Genomic DNA, 19,770 nt, shown 5'->3' with positions numbered 1-19,770 from the left:
TCACACTAGAGAAATGAATTGGATTAACGAAAAGACTAAAAGATTTTTTGAAGTTAAATACCCAAGAAGACCGCAACTTTATATGTTGCCGAAGATTCATAAGGATCCTGTCAATCCTCCGTTTAGACCCATCGTCTCTGCCTGTGGCTCCATCTCAGAACCGATAGGAAGATTTGTAGACAAATTTCTACAGCCGACCGTCCAAAAGAGTGTGACTTACATCAAGGATACTACAGCTTTCTTGAAGATGTTAAATGGCATTCAATTTGATGAAGGTTCTACTTAGCTATTGTGCACGATAGATGTTGTATCCCTCTATACATCTATCCCACATAATGAAGGGATCGAAGCACTCGAGTGGAGTCTGTTACAAAGTGATTTGGATGAGTCTCAACAATTGTTCATTCTTGAATTAATGCAATATGCCCTGTTCTACAGTTACTTTGAGTGGAATAATTTTTTTTACAACCAATGTAATGGAACATCTATGGGCTTTGGGGGGGGCTCCCTCATATGCGAACATTTTCATGCAAAAATTTGAACATGATCACATCTTGGAAAATCCTATATGGACAGCAGGTTTGATTTTTTTCAAACGTTATATTGATGATGTATTCCTTATATGGAAAGGCACAAGGAGCGACCTCGAAAGAAACATTGAATTGTTGAACACCTACAATGAAAGGATTAAATTCACCCACACAATCAATGTGTCGTCCATTACTTTTCTGGATGTCAGAATTACATTTGTTAATCAACAATTGAGTACGAAGGTACATACAAAACCAACTGATCGCAACTCTTGTTTATTATTCCAAAGCTTCCACCCAGAGTCATTAAAAAAGCATCTCCCTACATCACAATTCATCAGATTGAAACGCATCACTACTCAAGCAAATGAGTTGTCTACATCACTTGAGACACAAACTCAAAAATATCGGGCAAGAGGATACCCTGAAACCATTCTGAAGGAATCTCTAGAAAGAGTCAAAAATAAATCAAGAGATTATTTACTTGAACTTAACATTCCGAGCTCTGAGAAGAAAACTGTATGTGTATTGAAATTTTCCACAGAAGCCACACGGATTAAACGCATTTTGAATCACCATTGGTCACTTATTGCCACAGAACCTGATTTGAAAGAACTATTCAGTGACAGAATCACGTTCGCATTTCAAAGGTCACGCAATCTGAAAGAAATTTTGAACAGCACAAGTGAACCTAAAAGAACTTACAAAGGTATGGCCAAATGCCAAAACTGCGTTCATTGCAGCAACGTGATTGTGGGAAACCAATTTACTCATCCAACTAAAGGTTATCAAATCGAATTGCAACATTCTTCAACATGTGACACTAAAAACATTATATATGCAATTAAATGCCCGTGTGGGAAAGTGTATGTGGGCCAAACGGAAAGAAAACTAAAGGTGCGCATCACAGAGCACAAAAGCAACATTAGACTGGCAAACAACAAATCCACAGTGGCTAATCATTGGATAGAGGCTCGCCATCAGATCGCACAACTGAGATGCACGATTCTTGAGGTGATGAAACAGCGCGGAGACCTGGATCCCATTAAACAAAGATTACAAGCTGAATTCTTCTGGATCAAAAAATTAAATGCTCTTCATCCGATCGGGATGAACGATAGGATTGAATACACATGCTTTTTATAGTTTCACCACGAACAATGGGTGCAGGAATGGGTGCAGGACTATTTTCACCTTCGCAAAAATGATTTACTTCATTCCTTTTATTTTATTTTTTACCTTGTGAATATGTGCTCCAATTTTTGGTTATATTTAAGTTGTTGATGTCTCACACACTATACTATATTAATCCATATTTGGTTCAATGTAGCAATTTGCATAAGAATAGTGCTTTAAGATTCAGCGATGTTAATTGCACCTTTAAATATGGCCGCTGCGTTTCACGCCGACACCCATAATGTGGTTGTTGCAGGCGAAACTCCCCGATCATGTGACCACGGTCACGTGTCAGGCTCTTCCGTCAGCCACAGACTCATCGTTTTAATAGGACTGGGTAATTTGATTACGGCGTTTGTTTCAGGGTTCACGGAGACGCTCCATTCTCAATCTCACAGTAAGTCGGATTTGCCGAGTTTAAGACCGTTGGAGTGATTATGTATAGTTACGCAGATATTGACATTTGTTTGGCCGATAGTCTCGCTCTATGTCAGATAACACAGGATGAGCAGAGCGCTTTTCTTTTGCGCTTTTCTTTTTCTCTTAACGTACCACATATTGCATTGTTTGTTTGATTGTTTGCATTGTATATGTTTATGTTGTGTGGGAACCATTTCTGCTATTAACTGGGTCCTGTATGATTTTCCCACAGACCCCTGACGAAGGGTCCTATGGTTTTGTGACCCGAAATGCATGGGGTTTTGAAGAAGATTGAGAGATGAATTTATGTTGAAATAACAGACGTGAAAAATTATGAGCTCATGAAAGAAGAAAATAAAAACTTTGAATTCATATAAGCTTTGATTATGATTTTGGAAGATTGAAAAATAAATTGTGAAGGAACTTCATTGCTCCATGTAATAACGTGTGCGCACTTTGTGAGAACTTGTTTCTCACTCTACACACTGATTGTTACAAGGCACGGAGTGACGACGTGCATCAAGTGCAGCGCAATAACTGAACGTTAGAACTTTTGAATCTGTCTTTTTAAGTTTGAGTGCACAGGGGTAACACAGTTTTCATCAAGCTATATTTGGCTCATGTCCGGATGTGCTGATCGAATCCGACGCCAGTCGGGGCTGGGGAGCCTGATGCGGCAGTATCTGCACAGGAAAGAAATGGTCTCCCAACGAATCTCAACCCCATAACAATTGTCTGGAGCTTATGGTGGGTTCTTTCACCATCAAGACACTAGCACCCCACGTTTCCAGCTGTTGTATTTTTTTTAATTAAAGATAGAAAATGTCTCTGCGGTTCAGTATATCAACAAGCTGGACCGGACCAATTCACAGGTCTTAGTGGAAATTGCCTAATAATTTTGGCCCTACTGTCTTCAGCATCATATCTCTGTAATCGCAGAATACCTCCCAAACCAAGACAATATTGTAGCGGACTGGAACTCTTGTTACCTCTGTGACACCTGCGAATGGAAACGACACCCGTCAGTTTTCCAACTACTTTAGACGCAATGGGGTCCATGTGGCACAGACCTTTTTGCCTTCCGATTATCCAGTCAGCTCCCAAAGTTCTTTTCCTGGCGTCCGGATCCGATGGCTTTGGCCACGGATGCTCTCCTCCAGGAGTGGCACAGCCCCCTCCATTATGCCTTTCCTCCCTTTCTCCTGATTCCGAGGGAATCCTCAAACCAGCAGAGAGCATGCAGAACTCATTCTGGTTACTCCACTATGGCAATCTCTATGGTGGTTCCCATTTCTCATGGAAATGTCTTGCGCTTACCAATCTCTGATTGTTGTGGTCCCAGATCTCCTTCTGGATCCCTCAAGAGCCTGACACCCCTTGCTAATGCACAGCCATTTACATATGAAGGGTGGTGCATTTCAGGGACTATTGGTTCCTGCCTGGCCTTTTGGGACACACTGAAAAATTCCTTCTCCTCTCCTGGTCCGAGGCCACATACAATTGTTTTATCTCTGCTTGGCGACAATGGTTGGGTTGGTGTGACTAACAGGCTTTTGATCCCCAAGGAGCCCCCATTGTGTTTGTGATCAAATTTCTAGCAGGGTTTGCGTCTGCCGGTATGTCTTACTCATCAGTCAACAATTATTGATCGCTTGTTTCAGCCAGCCATGCACTGTTCAACGGGAAACCGGTGGGGGTTCATCCCTTGGTATGCCGAGGTATGCAAGGCATTCACCGAAGCAACCCCCCAAGGTCCAAATCTGACTACTTTTGGGACGTAAATATCATCCTTTCCTTCTTTCGGAGATGGCCGACCAACTCTGAACTTACACAGAAACAGCTATCAGCTAAGTTGACCATGTTGCGTTGTTTGGTTTCTTGCATAAGGGTGTCAGACATGAAAGCTCTGGATTTAGCAGGTAGAGATTTACTCCAAATGGAGTTAATTTCACCTTGTCTAGAAGAACAAAAACAGATTCTAAGCAGATTACATAACCACATTTTCATAATAATCCAAAAGTAAGCATTGTACATTGTTTAAAAGAATATGAGCACCAGACATGAATGTTCCAGCATTCTGGTAGAGGTCAATTGCTAATTACCCTACAAAAGCATTTTAATGCGGTCTCTTCTGCCACTTTTGCCAGATGGGTGGAGTGGCTCCTGGGAAAAGCGAGAGTAGACACCAGTAAATTTGGAGGTCACTCCGTCAGAGGAGCTATGACCTCCAAAACCTTTTCCCTAGTTTCCCTACTTCAAGACATTAGGAAGGCCGCTGATTGGTCATCAGACTCTACTTTTAAAACATTTTATTGTAAGCCTATTTTAGATGTAGCTTCATGGGTATTGAATCCGCTTTGAACAAGCATAATCCGAAGCCTCCAGTCCTGACATAGAATAAACAATGTTCTAGCTATCACGTCTAGAATTTTCAATTCTATTAAAAACTCGGCGGCAAAGATTACCCCGCCCATAGCATCTTCCAAGTTTTATCAAGGGTTTGGTTGATGTGATTGTCCTTCCTAATAATGAATTATATGATATTATGTGTTTATAACCAGGTCTTTTATACTGACAACTTTCAGGTATTGTTTTATTGAATGTGGATGCTGTTCCAATATTCTTTGATATTACATGTTCTTCCATATTTTTTCCAGGTTCTGCTCAGAAGACAGAATAAACAGATTTCAGCTGGGTAATCCCGGTTTCCTGTTATGCTTGTAAAGGTCCACAACCTGGTTCTATGATTCAGTGACCAGTTAGATTTGTCCACTTCAATCTGTTACAGGTGTTTAAAGCTTCAAGACTGTTAGCCATTGTTGGCAAAGAAAAAAGATGTAATATGGTGTACTAGGATTATATCGCCAGTAGTAAGGCCTGATTGGAGGTCTGAAGAAGACGTCATGAGCAGTTATTTAGAAATGTAGTTTTTCTATTTTGATGTTAAATTTGTTTGGCGGCTGTGTAAAATTGATAATAAACAGTGAAGAAAGAGTCAGCAAAATTGTCGCCTCCGAGTCATTAATAAAATTGAAAATTCTAATCATGACAGCTAGAAAATCTTTTAATGTCTGATGAGCCGGCCTGCCTGGGTCCCCTCGCCCATTTATATAAAATAAGCCTTTAGAGCCAAAACAGTTCACAAGTTTATTATTATGCGTTGCAAGAGTGGCAGCTGGAAAACTGGCAGCATTTATGTTCAATGCGGTCAATATCTCCTTGAAAAGGGGCTCAGATTTCCTTTGATCTAGCTTATGGTTAAAATTTCTCAGCACAATAATCAAATCTTTATCATGGTTAGTACACAGGGAGTCCATCTCCTTAAATCTCCTCAGTTCAGATGTATACTCTCCCGTTATCCCCACCTGTATGTACACATTGATTATTATTTAAACAAAATCTTTTTATTAAGCAGTTGTACAGATCACCAAGGTACAGATCAAATGAAGTACAAACAGTAGGCCAATCGCCGAGGGACAAATATTGCCCTTACTGGCAATGTCTGATAACAAATACATCACATATACCGATTTTTGGATACAATGTTTACCACGGACAGGGCTAGCAAAAGGGGCATCCCTGAACCCTCCCTCCAGTGCCAACCTCAACCCCCCTCGGGAACCCCTGTGTTGAACCCAGTTGCCCCACACTTTATCAAGTTTACGGGGACATGCCCGGTCTTGGTATAGCTCGTGGTTTGCCAGCTGGCACCAGTCAAGGTCATTTTCCCAGTCCTAGAAGTTCTGTGGTCTGTCTGCGCCCAGGCCATGGCGATGTTACATTTAGCCACCTCTGCTGCCAATGATAGCCACAGAGCGGATTATTTGGGCAATTTCACCTCCCCAGAGATGTCCAAGATCCGGCATCTGGCTTCCGTAGGGACCTCCAGTCCCATTACTGTAGCCATCACCACTGTGACCTCCCTCCAATACTGTTGATTCTCAGGGCATTCGTAAATGGTGTGGTAAAAGGTGCCTATTTCGCCACAGCCTCTAGTACTCAGAGCAGATTCGCCCCTGTCAGAATCGATCGTCCCTGTCCCGGTGTTTTCAGGACATTTCGGTGTTCCAGTGTAGGTCAGAAGGTCCAGTTTAAGAGAACTCCGCTCAAATGGAGCCAATTTGTAGCCAAATGGCTCCGTTTGCATAAGCAATAAGTTATATAATTGGCAGCGGAATTCTAATATGGTGCCACCTATTAAGAAGAAAGAGGTTAGCGCTCTAGTTTATTTCTGCTTTTCCCGCTTAAGGATTATCGTGCGCTCGCACCTATGGTGCAGCGCACTTTAACCGTAATTTCTGTGGGAGAAGTTGCATATTGAGAGGCGGTCCTGCCTGGAGATTCTTTCAGCAAGGATTTGTATTGCTTGCTACCAGTTAGAGTTCCAGTTTATCTAGCTTCAGTAAGATCTGTAGATTTTTGAGATTTTCCTTTGGGATGCTTTGCTGGAAATTCAGGTACAGCTGTTATTGGAACCGATAGCTCCGAAGACGCAGTCCATCTTGTGCTCTACTGTGAACTTTGTAATTAGAGACTATTTAGTTACCATTGTAGTGAGTCCACAATATCTGAGAGAGCTGTAAGGTGAAACAAAAAGACTAACCGAAAATTTGGTTGCGCTTGCCATAGCGTAATCTTTTGGATTAATCAACAGAGACTAATTACTTACTAATAGCGTGCAGAAGATTCTTCATATCTACGCACAAATACCAGTCTTGAACTAACTGAGTTCCAACAGAACAGCTTAATCTACAGGTAGATATAAATATATATATTTATTTACTTACCACCTTTAACTTCTTTGTTCCTCGAATGAAGCAGCGTCTTAAAAAAGAGCGACTAGAAGGTACTACGGGAACCGTAAAAATTCAAGACAAATATATTGCAAGACTATAATACCAATTTTGGTGAGAGAGAGGCAAATTCCACTGAGTATGCAGGTATAATTATAGTACTTTGAATTGTTTGAAGTCCTAGGTTGTTGGGAGGTAGGGGTCAGAGTCATTTTGTGCTTTATGATTTTAGGTGCAGGAGGTCCAGTGTTGGGATTTTCCAGAAGACAAGCACTGCTGTGGCAGTCTCTCTTTTCTTCCAATTCCCCTTTCCCCCTCAGTACTGTGGCAGACTTACCTCTGTGCGCAGTGGTGTTTGGGAATTGAGAAATATATATCTGAGTAGAGAAGTTCAGCCTTCGGCCCCTGTGGAAGATCAAGTCTGGTACGTGCTTCTGACAGCACCAGCCCATGTGGTGTAGCCTGGATCAAGAGTAGTAAGATCTATGGAATATGCACAGTTGTATTAGGCAAAATTGGGCCCTTGTGGCTATTTCTCTGGGACACTGTAAAGCCTCCCCCGATTACAGTCCTCTGTGGGACTGACATCACCCACCCAAGCCTCCCGCAGTGACCAGAGAAGGTGCAAAGAATTATTTATTATCTTCCTGTAGACCAGGGAAACCGCTTTAGTTGGCAACAACAATCGGTCTTCCATGGGTGAATAGTCAGTTGTTCCCTATCAGGTAAGTGACACCTTAATGCTTGCCTCATGTACTCTCGCCCTGGTCCACCACGTCTTGTGCCGTTTGGGCGGAGGGCGCTGCAACGTACCCTCGGTACATTTCCGAATCCCCCACTTCCGTCGCTGAGTGTGGCACTGCTGGAGCGGTCTAGTGCTCCCAGCCATACACTAATGCGCATGCTCAAGGGGATGCGCTATGGGTGCGCCGAAGGCGCATGGGCCAGGACCCCTGGTTCATCTGGCAAGCTCAAAAATACGTATTCCTTTGAGGAACTTTTGGACCTGAGAAGCCCAGGTAATACTGTCTGTCTACACTCGACGCTTTACCTGAAGGCTATGCTATCCTCAGGGTGGATAGGCTTGGTCAGAAGGGAGGCGGCCTTGCTGTGTTTTTTAGGAAAGAATTGTAGCTTAAAATGACTGAACTGCCGATGTCTAGCTGCGAAGCAGCCTTTTTTAATCTTGCTATTACTAGCACAAAATCGATTGCAGACCTTCTCATCTATAGACCCCCTGGTCCGTCGAGAGCCTCTATTGATGAATTCTTGGAAATACTATCCCACTATGCTATTCGGTACCCACATTTTATCCTCTTGGGTAATCTGAATCTTCATTTAGAAGATAAAGAAAGCAAAGAATCTGTGGAGCTGACCCTGGGACTCCCGGCTATGGGTCTTAATCAATTGGTCAATACTCCCACACACAAAAGGGGCCATACATTGGACAATATTTATACTAATAGTACACAGGTAGAGGTTTTGTTACTGGTACTTGTAGTGTGGTCCGACCACTATATTCTCCCTTTCAGGATTATGGCCCCTGAAAAGGCCCCCTGCCAGCAGGGATTTCAATCCGAGCCTATTATGGTGTGGAAAGGGGCTGCGTTGACCCACGCTTCCTTTGAGGAGACATTTGCCTGTAACACCCCTGACTTAGGGGTTGAAACCCAGTTAGCTGATCACCTAGTATCTTGTTGGATCAAGGAGACTGTGTATTCCTTGATACCGATGAAACCATGCAAAAGCGCTCGTCTGACTGCCTCGGCGAAGTGGTTCTCTGAAGAACTGGCACAACTGAAAAGGGGTTGTAAGCGCCTTGAGCGCCAGTGGAGGAAGAGCTACCTGGATAAAAACAGGCTGATTTACTTAGGTGCTTTGAAGTTGTATCATCTTCAAATTAGGAGAGTACGGAGGGAATATGCAGAGCAAATTGAGCTAGCAAAAAATTCCACAAAAGAACATATTCCAGGTCGTGAAACAATTGTCCTCTTTGGAACGTGTAACTCTACACTTCCTGCTTCTACAGATCACTGCAATAAGGTTGCAGATTATTTTATGGGCAAGATAGATCAAATATATGCTACTTTCCGAGAAAGAAGCAGGAATTTTGTCCCCACTCTTGTGGAGGCACCCTGGACTGCGGATAAGTTTGTGTTTCATCCTCCTATAGAAAGTGAGGTTATTAAACTGAGGCTGTTAAATCAGAATCACCATTGGATCCGGTTCCACCAAAATGTTTGCATCTGGGAAAGAGAGTTATTGCCCCGGTCCTTACTACGCTTCTGAGCATGTCCTTCAGTACAGGGCAGGTTCCCAGCAATTGGAAACACGCGATGATGGTTCCATTGCTGAAGCAACTGTCTTTAGATCCCTCTCTCCCTGAAAACCTGAGACCTATCTCTTTGCTGCCCTATGTTGCAAAAATTGCGGAGAAACATCTAAATGGCCAACTGTCTACGTTTCTGGAAGAGAGACAGGTTCTTCATGGTACCCAGTCTGGCTTCAGGCCCTGTCATAGTACGGAGTCAGCCCTTCTCCTGGCAACAGAAGCGTTGAGAATTGCTGCCGATGATGGAAGGACAACTGCTATGATCCTACTTGACTCAAGTACTGCGTTCGACGCGGTCTCCCACGGCCTTCGACTGCAGAGGCTGCGGGAGGCCGGGGTCGATGGTGGCACTTGGGAATGGATGAAAAACTTTTTGTAGAACAGATCCTTTCAGGTTCTGCAACATCCATTTACTTCCAGAGTCGGTCCTCTGTCACAGGGGGTGCAACAGGGTTCGGCTCTCAGACCAACCCTGTTTAATATCTATATGCGCCCTCTGGCAGATATTGTATTCAGGCATGAAATAAAGCTGGTGTCATATGCCGATGACACCCAGCTGATTTGTTATGCTGGAGCAAAAGTAGTCCGGCATGGCATCTGATTTTAAAATCTGCATGGGAGAGCTTGTGGACTGGATGAAATACAGCAGCCTCCAGCTGAACACAGGGAAGACAGAGGTGATGGTTGTTGGTAAAAAGTCCTCCCTTTGGTCATCACGATGGTGGCCTGAGGTACTGCGACCTACGCCGGCACCAAATGCAAAGGTGAAGAATCTGGGAGTTTGGTTCGATGAAAAGCTGTCTTTCTCTGAGCCGGAGCTTGCTTTGGCATTCTTAAAATGCTCTGTAAAATGGCTGTTGGCTGCCTGCCAGGCCAGCACCACTGCCTGATCGTGATGCGGGAGTGTGCTCACCCTTCTTTGTCCATACACGATAGAAGGGTGTCCCCGGTCTCCCTTAACCTCACGGTTCACCCTATAGGCGTGCTCTTACCTATCTCCAAACACCCACTCATTCACAACCATCAGCTAGGCCGCCCAATAATAGGCAAGGAGGTCCAGGACCGCCAAGCCTCCTCATATAAGCCACGTTGGAGTTTTGCAAGGGAGATGCACAAACTGCTCCCTCTCCAAAGCAGCATACTCTGCTCGCTGTTTACCTTATTAAAACATTTAGCCCGGGACCCTTAAGGGTGTTTTGCAGGATGTACAGCATACGGGGAAGGGTCATCAACTTGAAGAGCATTGCTCTGCCCATCAAGGAGATGTGCAGCGCTCTCCAGTGGGTCACGTGTGCTCGAAGGTGCTCTGATTGGGTAAATACATTCTGTTGCAGGAAGTCCATACATTCTGTTGCAGGAAGTCCTCTACATGCCTAGTGATGTAGACTCCCAAATAGTGGAATCCTTGTAATGCCATCTGTGCTGGACAATTCGACGGGACAGTGGGAGGCCTTCCAGAGAGCAGGAAGATCAGAGACTTGTCCTAGTTAATTTGGCGCCCCGAATAACTCCAGAAGAGGTAAAAAAGACATAAGGCCACTCTATACTGTCAAAGGCCACCCTCCCGTCTAGAGACTGTACTACCGCTTCCTCCATTTCTGGTCCCTCTGTCATATGTAGCACCCCGTACAGTCGCCGTAAGTTTAGGCGAGTTCACCGATGCAGCATTAATCTGGACTGGTCTGGGTGGATCATCTAGGTTATGACCCCAATTTGAGATGCTTCTGCCCCAAAAAGACATTGACCGTATCAGCGATTGGCTGCCCCACCAGTATTTTTCGCAAACCCAAGGCGCTCATAGACCCTTATTCAGTGAATAGGACACCAGCAATATTCATGTGGGCTAGTTGGTTCAAATTAATTACAAAAAGGGGGTGGTGATGGACAGAGTATCTGAGTTAATCATAACACTCCTACCCAGTCAACAGATCAGGGCTTGATCCATCACCGTTTTTTAGCTCACTGCACCATCCCAGTTCAGAACCTGGCTATATGCAAATTAGTCTGTCCCTGGCCCAGTGCATCATGGGAACAGGGCAGACCAAACTACCAAGCCAATTCTTCACTGGAAAGGAAACAAGCTTCCGGGGACCGGTTTCTGGCATTACAGCCGTCTTCGGCCCGGCTTGCTTGAATCCTGATGGTGCAATGAGCAAGGGACTCATGTCTGAGCATACCCTTCCACACTCATGGTGGCCAAAATAATTACAAAAAGGGGGTGGTGATGGACAGAGTATCTGAGTTAATCAGAACACTCCTACCCAGTCAACAGATCAGGGCTTGATCCATCACCGTTTTTTAGCTCACTGCACCATCCCAGTTCAGAACCTGGCTATATGCAAATTAGTCTGTCCCTGGCCCAGTGCATCATGGGAACAGGGCAGACCAAACTACCAAGCCAATTCTTCACTGGAAAGGAAACAAGCTTCCGGGGACCGGTTTCTGGCATTACAGCCGTCTTCGGCCCGGCTTGCTTGAATCCTGATGGTGCAATGAGCAAGGGACTCATGTCTGAGCATACCCTTCCACACTCATGGTGGCCAAAATAATTACAAAAAGGGGGTGGTGATGGACAGAGTATCTGAGTTAATCAGAACACTCCTACCCAGTCAACAGATCAGGGCTTGATCCATCACCGTTTTTTAGCTCACTGCACCATCCCAGTTCAGAACCTGGCTATATGCAAATTAGTCTGTCCCTGGCCCAGTGCATCATGGGAACAGGGCAGACCAAACTACCAAGCCAATTCTTCACTGGAAAGGAAACAAGCTTCCGGGGACCGGTTTCTGGCATTACAGCCGTCTTCGGCCCGGCTTGCTTGAATCCTGATGGTGCAATGAGCATACCCTTCCACACTCATGGTGGCCAAAATAATTACAAAAAGGGGGTGGTGATGGACAGAGTATCTGAGTTAATCAGAACACTCCTACCCAGTCAACAGATCAGGGCTTGATCCATCACCGTTTTTTAGCTCACTGCACCATCCCAGTTCAGAACCTGGCTATATGCAAATTAGTCTGTCCCTGGCCCAGTGCATCATGGGAACAGGGCAGACCAAACTACCAAGCCAATTCTTCACTGGAAAGGAAACAAGCTTCCGGGGACCGGTTTCTGGCATTACAGCCGTCTTCGGCACGGCTTGCTTGAATCCTGATGGTGCAATGAGCAAGGGACTCGTGTCTGAGCATACCCTTCCACACTCATGGTGGCCAAAATAATTACAAAAAGGGGGTGGTGATGGACAGAGTATCTGAGTTAATCAGAACACTCCTACCCAGTCAACAGATCAGGGCTTGATCCATCACCGTTTTTTAGCTCACTGCACCATCCCAGTTCAGAACCTGGCTATATGCAAATTAGTCTGTCCCTGGCCCAGTGCATCATGGGAACAGGGCAGACCAAACTACCAAGCCAATTCTTCACTGGAAAGGAAACAAGCTTCCGGGGACCGGTTTCTGGCATTACAGCCGTCTTCGGCCCGGCTTGCTTGAATCCTGATGGTGCAATGAGCAAGGGACTCATGTCTGAGCATACCCTTCCACACTCATGGTGGCCAAAATAATTACAAAAAGGGGGTGGTGATGGACAGAGTATCTGAGTTAATCAGAACATTCCTACCCAGTCAACAGATCAGGGCTTGATCCATCACCGTTTTTTAGCTCACTGAACCATCCCAGTTCAGAACCTGGCTATATGCAAATTAGTCTGTCCCTGGCCCAGTGCATCATGGGAACAGGGCAGACCAAACTACCAAGCCAATTCTTCACTGGAAAGGAAACAAGCTTCCGGGGACCGGTTTCTGGCATTACAGCCGTCTTCGGCCCGGCTTGCTTGAATCCTGATGGTGCAATGAGCAAGGGACTCATGTCTGAGCATACCCTTCCACACTCATGGTGGCCAAAATAATTACAAAAAGGGGGTGGTGATGGACAGAGTATCTGAGTTAATCAGAACACTCCTACCCAGTCAACAGATCAGGGCTTGATCCATCACCGTTTTTTAGCTCACTGCACCATCCCAGTTCAGAACCTGGCTATATGCAAATTAGTCTGTCCCTGGCCCAGTGCATCATGGGAACAGGGCAGACCAAACTACCAAGCCAATTCTTCACTGGAAAGGAAACAAGCTTCCGGGGACCGGTTTCTGGCATTACAGCCGTCTTCGGCCCGGCTTGCTTGAATCCTGATGGTGCAATGAGCAAGGGACTCATGTCTGAGCATACCCTTCCACACTCATGGTGGCCAAAATAATTACAAAAAGGGGGTGGTGATGGACAGAGTATCTGAGTTAATCAGAACACTCCTACCCAGTCAACAGATCAGGGCTTGATCCATCACCGTTTTTTAGCTCACTGCACCATCCCAGTTCAGAACCTGGCTATATGCAAATTAGTCTGTCCCTGGCCCAGTGCATCATGGGAACAGGGCAGACCAAACTACCAAGCCAATTCTTCACTGGAAAGGAAACAAGCTTCCGGGGACCGGTTTCTGGCATTACAGCCGTCTTCGGCCCGGCTTGCTTGAATCCTGATGGTGCAATGAGCAAGGGACTCATGTCTGAGCATACCCTTCCACACTCATGGTGGCCAAAATAATTACAAAAAGGGGGTGGTGATGGACAGAGTATCTGAGTTAATCAGAACACTCCTACCCAGTCAACAGATCAGGGCTTGATCCATCACCGTTTTTTAGCTCACTGCACCATCCCAGTTCAGAACCTGGCTATATGCAAATTAGTCTGTCCCTGGCCCAGTGCATCATGGGAACAGGGCAGACCAAACTACCAAGCCAATTCTTCACTGGAAAGGAAACAAGCTTCCGGGGACCGGTTTCTGGCATTACAGCCGTCTTCGGCCCGGCTTGCTTGAATCCTGATGGTGCAATGAGCATACCCTTCCACACTCATGGTGGCCAAAATAATTACAAAAAGGGGGTGGTGATGGACAGAGTATCTGAGTTAATCAGAACACTCCTACCCAGTCAACAGATCAGGGCTTGATCCATCACCGTTTTTTAGCTCACTGCACCATCCCAGTTCAGAACCTGGCTATATGCAAATTAGTCTGTCCCTGGCCCAGTGCATCATGGGAACAGGGCAGACCAAACTACCAAGCCAATTCTTCACTGGAAAGGAAACAAGCTTCCGGGGACCGGTTTCTGGCATTACAGCCGTCTTCGGCACGGCTTGCTTGAATCCTGATGGTGCAATGAGCAAGGGACTCGTGTCTGAGCATACCCTTCCACACTCATGGTGGCCAAAATAATTACAAAAAGGGGGTGGTGATGGACAGAGTATCTGAGTTAATCAGAACACTCCTACCCAGTCAACAGATCAGGGCTTGATCCATCACCGTTTTTTAGCTCACTGCACCATCCCAGTTCAGAACCTGGCTATATGCAAATTAGTCTGTCCCTGGCCCAGTGCATCATGGGAACAGGGCAGACCAAACTACCAAGCCAATTCTTCACTGGAAAGGAAACAAGCTTCCGGGGACCGGTTTCTGACATTACAGCCGTCTTCGGCCCGGCTTGCTTGAATCCTGATGGTGCAATGAGCAAGGGACTCATGTCTGAGCATACCCTTCCACACTCATGGTGGCCAAAATAATTACAAAAAGGGGGTGGTGATGGACAGAGTATCTGAGTTAATCAGAACATTCCTACCCAGTCAACAGATCAGGGCTTGATCCATCACCGTTTTTTAGCTCACTGAACCATCCCAGTTCAGAACCTGGCTATATGCAAATTAGTCTGTCCCTGGCCCAGTGCATCATGGGAACAGGGCAGACCAAACTACCAAGCCAATTCTTCACTGGAAAGGAAACAAGCTTCCGGGGACCGGTTTCTGGCATTACAGCCGTCTTCGGCCCGGCTTGCTTGAATCCTGATGGTGCAATGAGCAAGGGACTCATGTCTGAGCATACCCTTCCACACTCATGGTGGCCAAAATAATTACAAAAAGGGGGTGGTGATGGACAGAGTATCTGAGTTAATCAGAACACTCCTACCCAGTCAACAGATCAGGGCTTGATCCATCACCGTTTTTTAGCTCACTGCACCATCCCAGTTCAGAACCTGGCTATATGCAAATTAGTCTGTCCCTGGCCCAGTGCATCATGGGAACAGGGCAGACCAAACTACCAAGCCAATTCTTCACTGGAAAGGAAACAAGCTTCCGGGGACCGGTTTCTGGCATTACAGCCGTCTTCGGCCCGGCTTGCTTGAATCCTGATGGTGCAATGAGCAAGGGACTCATGTCTGAGCATACCCTTCCACACTCATGGTGGCCAAAATAATTACAAAAAGGGGGTGGTGATGGACAGAGTATCTGAGTTAATCAGAACACTCCTACCCAGTCAACAGATCAGGGCTTGATCCATCACCGTTTTTTAGCTCACTGCACCATCCCAGTTCAGAACCTGGCTATATGCAAATTAGTCTGTCCCTGGCCCAGTGCATCATGGGAACAGGGCAGACCAAACTACCAAGCCAATTCTTCACTGGAAAGGAAACAAGCTTCCGGGGACCGGTTTCTGGCATTACAGCCGTCTTCGGCCCGGCTTGCTTGAATCCTGATGGTGCAATGAGCAAGGGACTCATGTCTGAGCATACCCTTCCACACTCATGGTGGCCAAAATAATTACAAAAAGGGGGTGGTGATGGACAGAGTATCTGAGTTAATCAGAACACTCCTACCCAGTCAACAGATCAGGGCTTGATCCATCACCGTTTTTTAGCTCACTGCACCATCCCAGTTCAGAACCTGGCTATATGCAAATTAGTCTGTCCCTGGCCCAGTGCATCATGGGAACAGGGCAGACCAAACTACAAAGCCAATTCTTCACTGGAAAGGAAACAAGCTTCCGGGGACCGGTTTCTGGCATTACAGCCGTCTTCGGCCCGGCTTGCTTGAATCCTGATGGTGCAATGAGCAAGGGACTCATGTCTGAGCATACCCTTCCACACTCATGGTGGCCAAAATAATTACAAAAAGGGGGTGGTGATGGACAGAGTATCTGAGTTAATCAGAACACTCCTACCCAGTCAACAGATCAGGGCTTGATCCATCACCGTTTTTTAGCTCACTGCACCATCCCAGTTCAGAACCTGGCTATATGCAAATTAGTCTGTCCCTGGCCCAGTGCATCATGGGAACAGGGCAGACCAAACTACCAAGCCAATTCTTCACTGGAAAGGAAACAAGCTTCCGGGGACCGGTCTCTGGCATTACAGCCGTCTTCGGCCCGGCTTGCTTGAATCCTGATGGTGCAATGAGCAAGGGACTCATGTCTGAGCATACCCTTCCACACTCATGGTGGCCAAAATAATTACAAAAAGGGGGTGGTGATGGACAGAGTTGGTTCAGTCTGCATGTCTAGTATGCCCCAAGGAAGCCAATTGGTAGCACAGTGGTTTGGCTGCCCGGTGCAGGCTGGCCATTCTTGTCCCCCACCCCCGCCCCCATATTTTCAATCTTCGGTCTGTTGTTAGACTACATTTCCCAGCAGCAGCCATGGATCATTTGGGTTACCCCATTCAAGAGATCACCAATGTATTGTGTCCCCAGTCTCCACAGATAGCGCAAATTTAATTAGGGCATGGGGATCTCACGCCTTCCAGTCCAATAGTTAAGTCACCTCTGTGTTCATTGCAGCAGTATGCTGGCTGTCATCCAGCGGCCTGGACTAACCACTCTGTCTTTCCGAGAGCTGGCTTTTCGGGTTTCTCCTGGGTCTCTGTTGTTCCGCTGTACCCAATCTCTTCAGCCAGTCCCATGACTCTGCTGGTGTGACGAAGAACCAGGGTTTCCCCTTGGCCAGGACCCGAAGCTTGGCCAGGAAAAGCATCATAAATTTCAAATCTTTCTTTTGAAGTGCCCTCTTGACCCCATCTAAGCTGCGCTGTTGTTGTTGCACTTGTAGGGTAAGTCTGGAAAGAAGCGCACAGTGGTGTTCTCATACTTCAGATCCCCTTGGGAGCGGGCTGCCAGCAGGATTACATCCCTATCCCGGTGGTTGAAGATCCTGGCAATAATGGTACGCAGAGGGGCCCCCAGCTTTGGCGGCGGTATCAGCGCTCTATGTGCTCATTCAACCGAGAAGAAAGTGGAACGGCACTTAGGGAATTAGTTATCAAATCTTCCATAAAGAGGTCCACAATGTGCCCCCCAGGATCTTGGCCCCAGTCTCTCCCCTCTCACCGAACAGCACCAAACCTCTCGGAGAATCCGGATCTAGATAGGGCAACGCCTAGCCTCAGCCCAGCAACCCCAATGCATACCACCACAGGCAGCCCCACCAGACTGATGAGTCACTGTGTTCTGTAGTTCCAGGTTTTGCCACAGCGAGGCGGGCAGCTGATGTCAGTGTGTATGTCTCTGTTGTGTGCCCTCTTATGACTGAGACCACCAAGTGCCCCCCCCACCCCCAAGTCACATCTTTTTATCACACCGCCAGACTGGGAAGCGGGGAACAGTTCCCAGTACGCATTGATCATTAACACATATTCACATCTCCTATCGGGATTATGAAGTAGCACTCTGCAGGCTGCCACCCAGTTGCATTTAACTTCAAGGTGTAATATCTTCTTGGCAATTTTGTTGGATACCAGGATTAATAGCCCCTTCCTCAGGGGCGCCCTTGCTGACTCTTCTTCACTGTCTTTTTACCTGTACAAACCCATCCGTTGAAGGTGTGTCGTTGCACTGCCAGGTTTCCTGCAGACATACAATCTCATGTTGGTTCAACATCTCTTTAAGCTTATGTGAATGCGACATTCTAGCAAATCCGCTAATATTCCTCGAAAGGACCCCTCATTAGCCTAGTCAGTATCGTTCAACCATCCATCTTCACTGTAGGCTGATGGGGAAAGTACTGCATATCTATTCTCACAGTTCTTTACCTTTGGGGATCCTGCTGTCCTATCGTATGTGACTGTTATTTTAGGTCCTCCTTTTTCCTCACTCCTTGTTCAATCAGCATCCTGATCTGATGGATTTGAAGGCAGAGTTCAAGCAGGTCCAGCATTTGAATGGTGATGGCACCTCATCGTGCCTTAGACAAGTAAGGAACACAGAATATCATAGCTAGGTGTGGTTTAATGTCAACAACTATATAAGCAAGCGTGAGAGTAACTATACGCAATCAGTACACAGTGCTGTCAGCAGAAATAAAGCCAAGACTCAACATAGATTACATAGGCAATAAACATCGCTACGCGGGGAGTAGAAGCATTGTCATTTAACTACTTACATCCGATTGAATACATTATCCGTATATTATTTAGTCTTCTCTAATAATATAAATACTCCCATCTAACTCAATTATAACATTAATTTCGGTACCAAACAGGACCACATATGTATGTTCAATTTTGATTGTCCCCCTCCGGTTCTCCTGACTCCTTCCCAATAAGGTATTGTTTATACAATCCCCAGAAACTCTTGGGGCCATTTAGGGGGGGCAGAGGGGGCGGTACGAGTTTTGGGGGCGGCGGCAAAAATCTTCGCCAGCAAACCCCACCCGCTCTTCAGCACGGCGTGCTGTGGCAAAAGGCAGAGTGCCTAGCTACGCGCCGGTTCGTTATACTGCTCGGACTGCGTATTACAGTATTTCATATCCTTTGTCCAATCTGCCATTGATGGAACAGGCCCTTGCGTCCAGCGCATTGCTATTCTACGTTTAGCGAGGAGCAAACCCATTGCCATTAACCCCTTCGCTGCTAGGTCTTTTCCCCCTTGTGCAAAGCCTTTTTTGGCTATTTGGGGTAGTTCGCGCTTAGGCCCCTGTAACTTTTTTGACCACATAAGGTATCCATGCCAAATTTGCGTCCTTTTCCTCCAACATCATGGGGATTCTAAAGGTACCCATGGTTTGTGGATTCCCCTGGAGGGGACCCAGAAATTAGCCAAAATACAGAAAAATTTAGTTTTTGTGGGGAAAAATGGGGAAAAAGTGCTGAAAGAGTCTATTTTTTTCTCTCCAAATGGTATCAAACAAGGGTTTCAGGGGCTAAAATTACAATTTCCCCAGCTTTTAGGGAACAACAGACTTTTGTCAAAAAAACATTTTTTACACAGTTTTGGCATTTTTCTGGGACATAGCCTATTTTTAAAAAAAAATTGTAAACAGGCTTTATTTATCAAATGACACGTATATAGCAGGGCTCTGTAACCCAGAGGTCTCTGCACAATCAATATACAACATCATGACGTTAACTTTTTAGAAAGAAAAAATGGAGCAAGGATGTAGAAAAACGATACAGATGAAAAATACCTTTTTTTAAAAGAACAAGAAGAAACCCCCCCCCCCAACATGCCTCACCACCCCCAGTCTCACTTACAACCTCCTAAGCCCAATTGGAAGTCGACACTGCCCCACACCACCTGCACCCACTCCCTCATATATACAAGTCCCATACCCTTGCCACCAACGGGGCAACATCAATCTGGATGAAGGAGACCCCTTCAGCAACCGGCTCCAGCAACAGCCCCCGATAATCTGTCCACCGCTTCCATATCT

At 46.0% G+C, this 19,770-nt stretch overlaps 1 long non-coding RNA gene across 1 annotated transcript in view; it reads left to right on the top strand.

The window, feature by feature from the left end:
• Positions 1 to 5,130, top strand: part of LOC144827266 (uncharacterized) — a 46,321-nt gene extending 41,191 nt beyond the window's left edge. Inside the window, exon 2 of the long non-coding RNA XR_013610107.1 lies at positions 4,784 to 5,130. This is a non-coding gene — a long non-coding RNA (uncharacterized LOC144827266). The remainder of the gene's footprint in view (positions 1 to 4,783) is intronic.
• Positions 5,131 to 19,770: the final 14,640 nt, after the last annotated feature.

Source organism: Lissotriton helveticus, chromosome 4_1, assembly GCF_964261635.1.
Source record: "Lissotriton helveticus chromosome 4_1, aLisHel1.1, whole genome shotgun sequence".
NCBI classification, from domain to species: domain Eukaryota; kingdom Metazoa; phylum Chordata; class Amphibia; order Caudata; family Salamandridae; genus Lissotriton; species Lissotriton helveticus.
The sequence above is the reverse complement of the archived record's forward strand: the minus strand, read 5'-3'. Positions and strand labels throughout refer to the sequence as shown.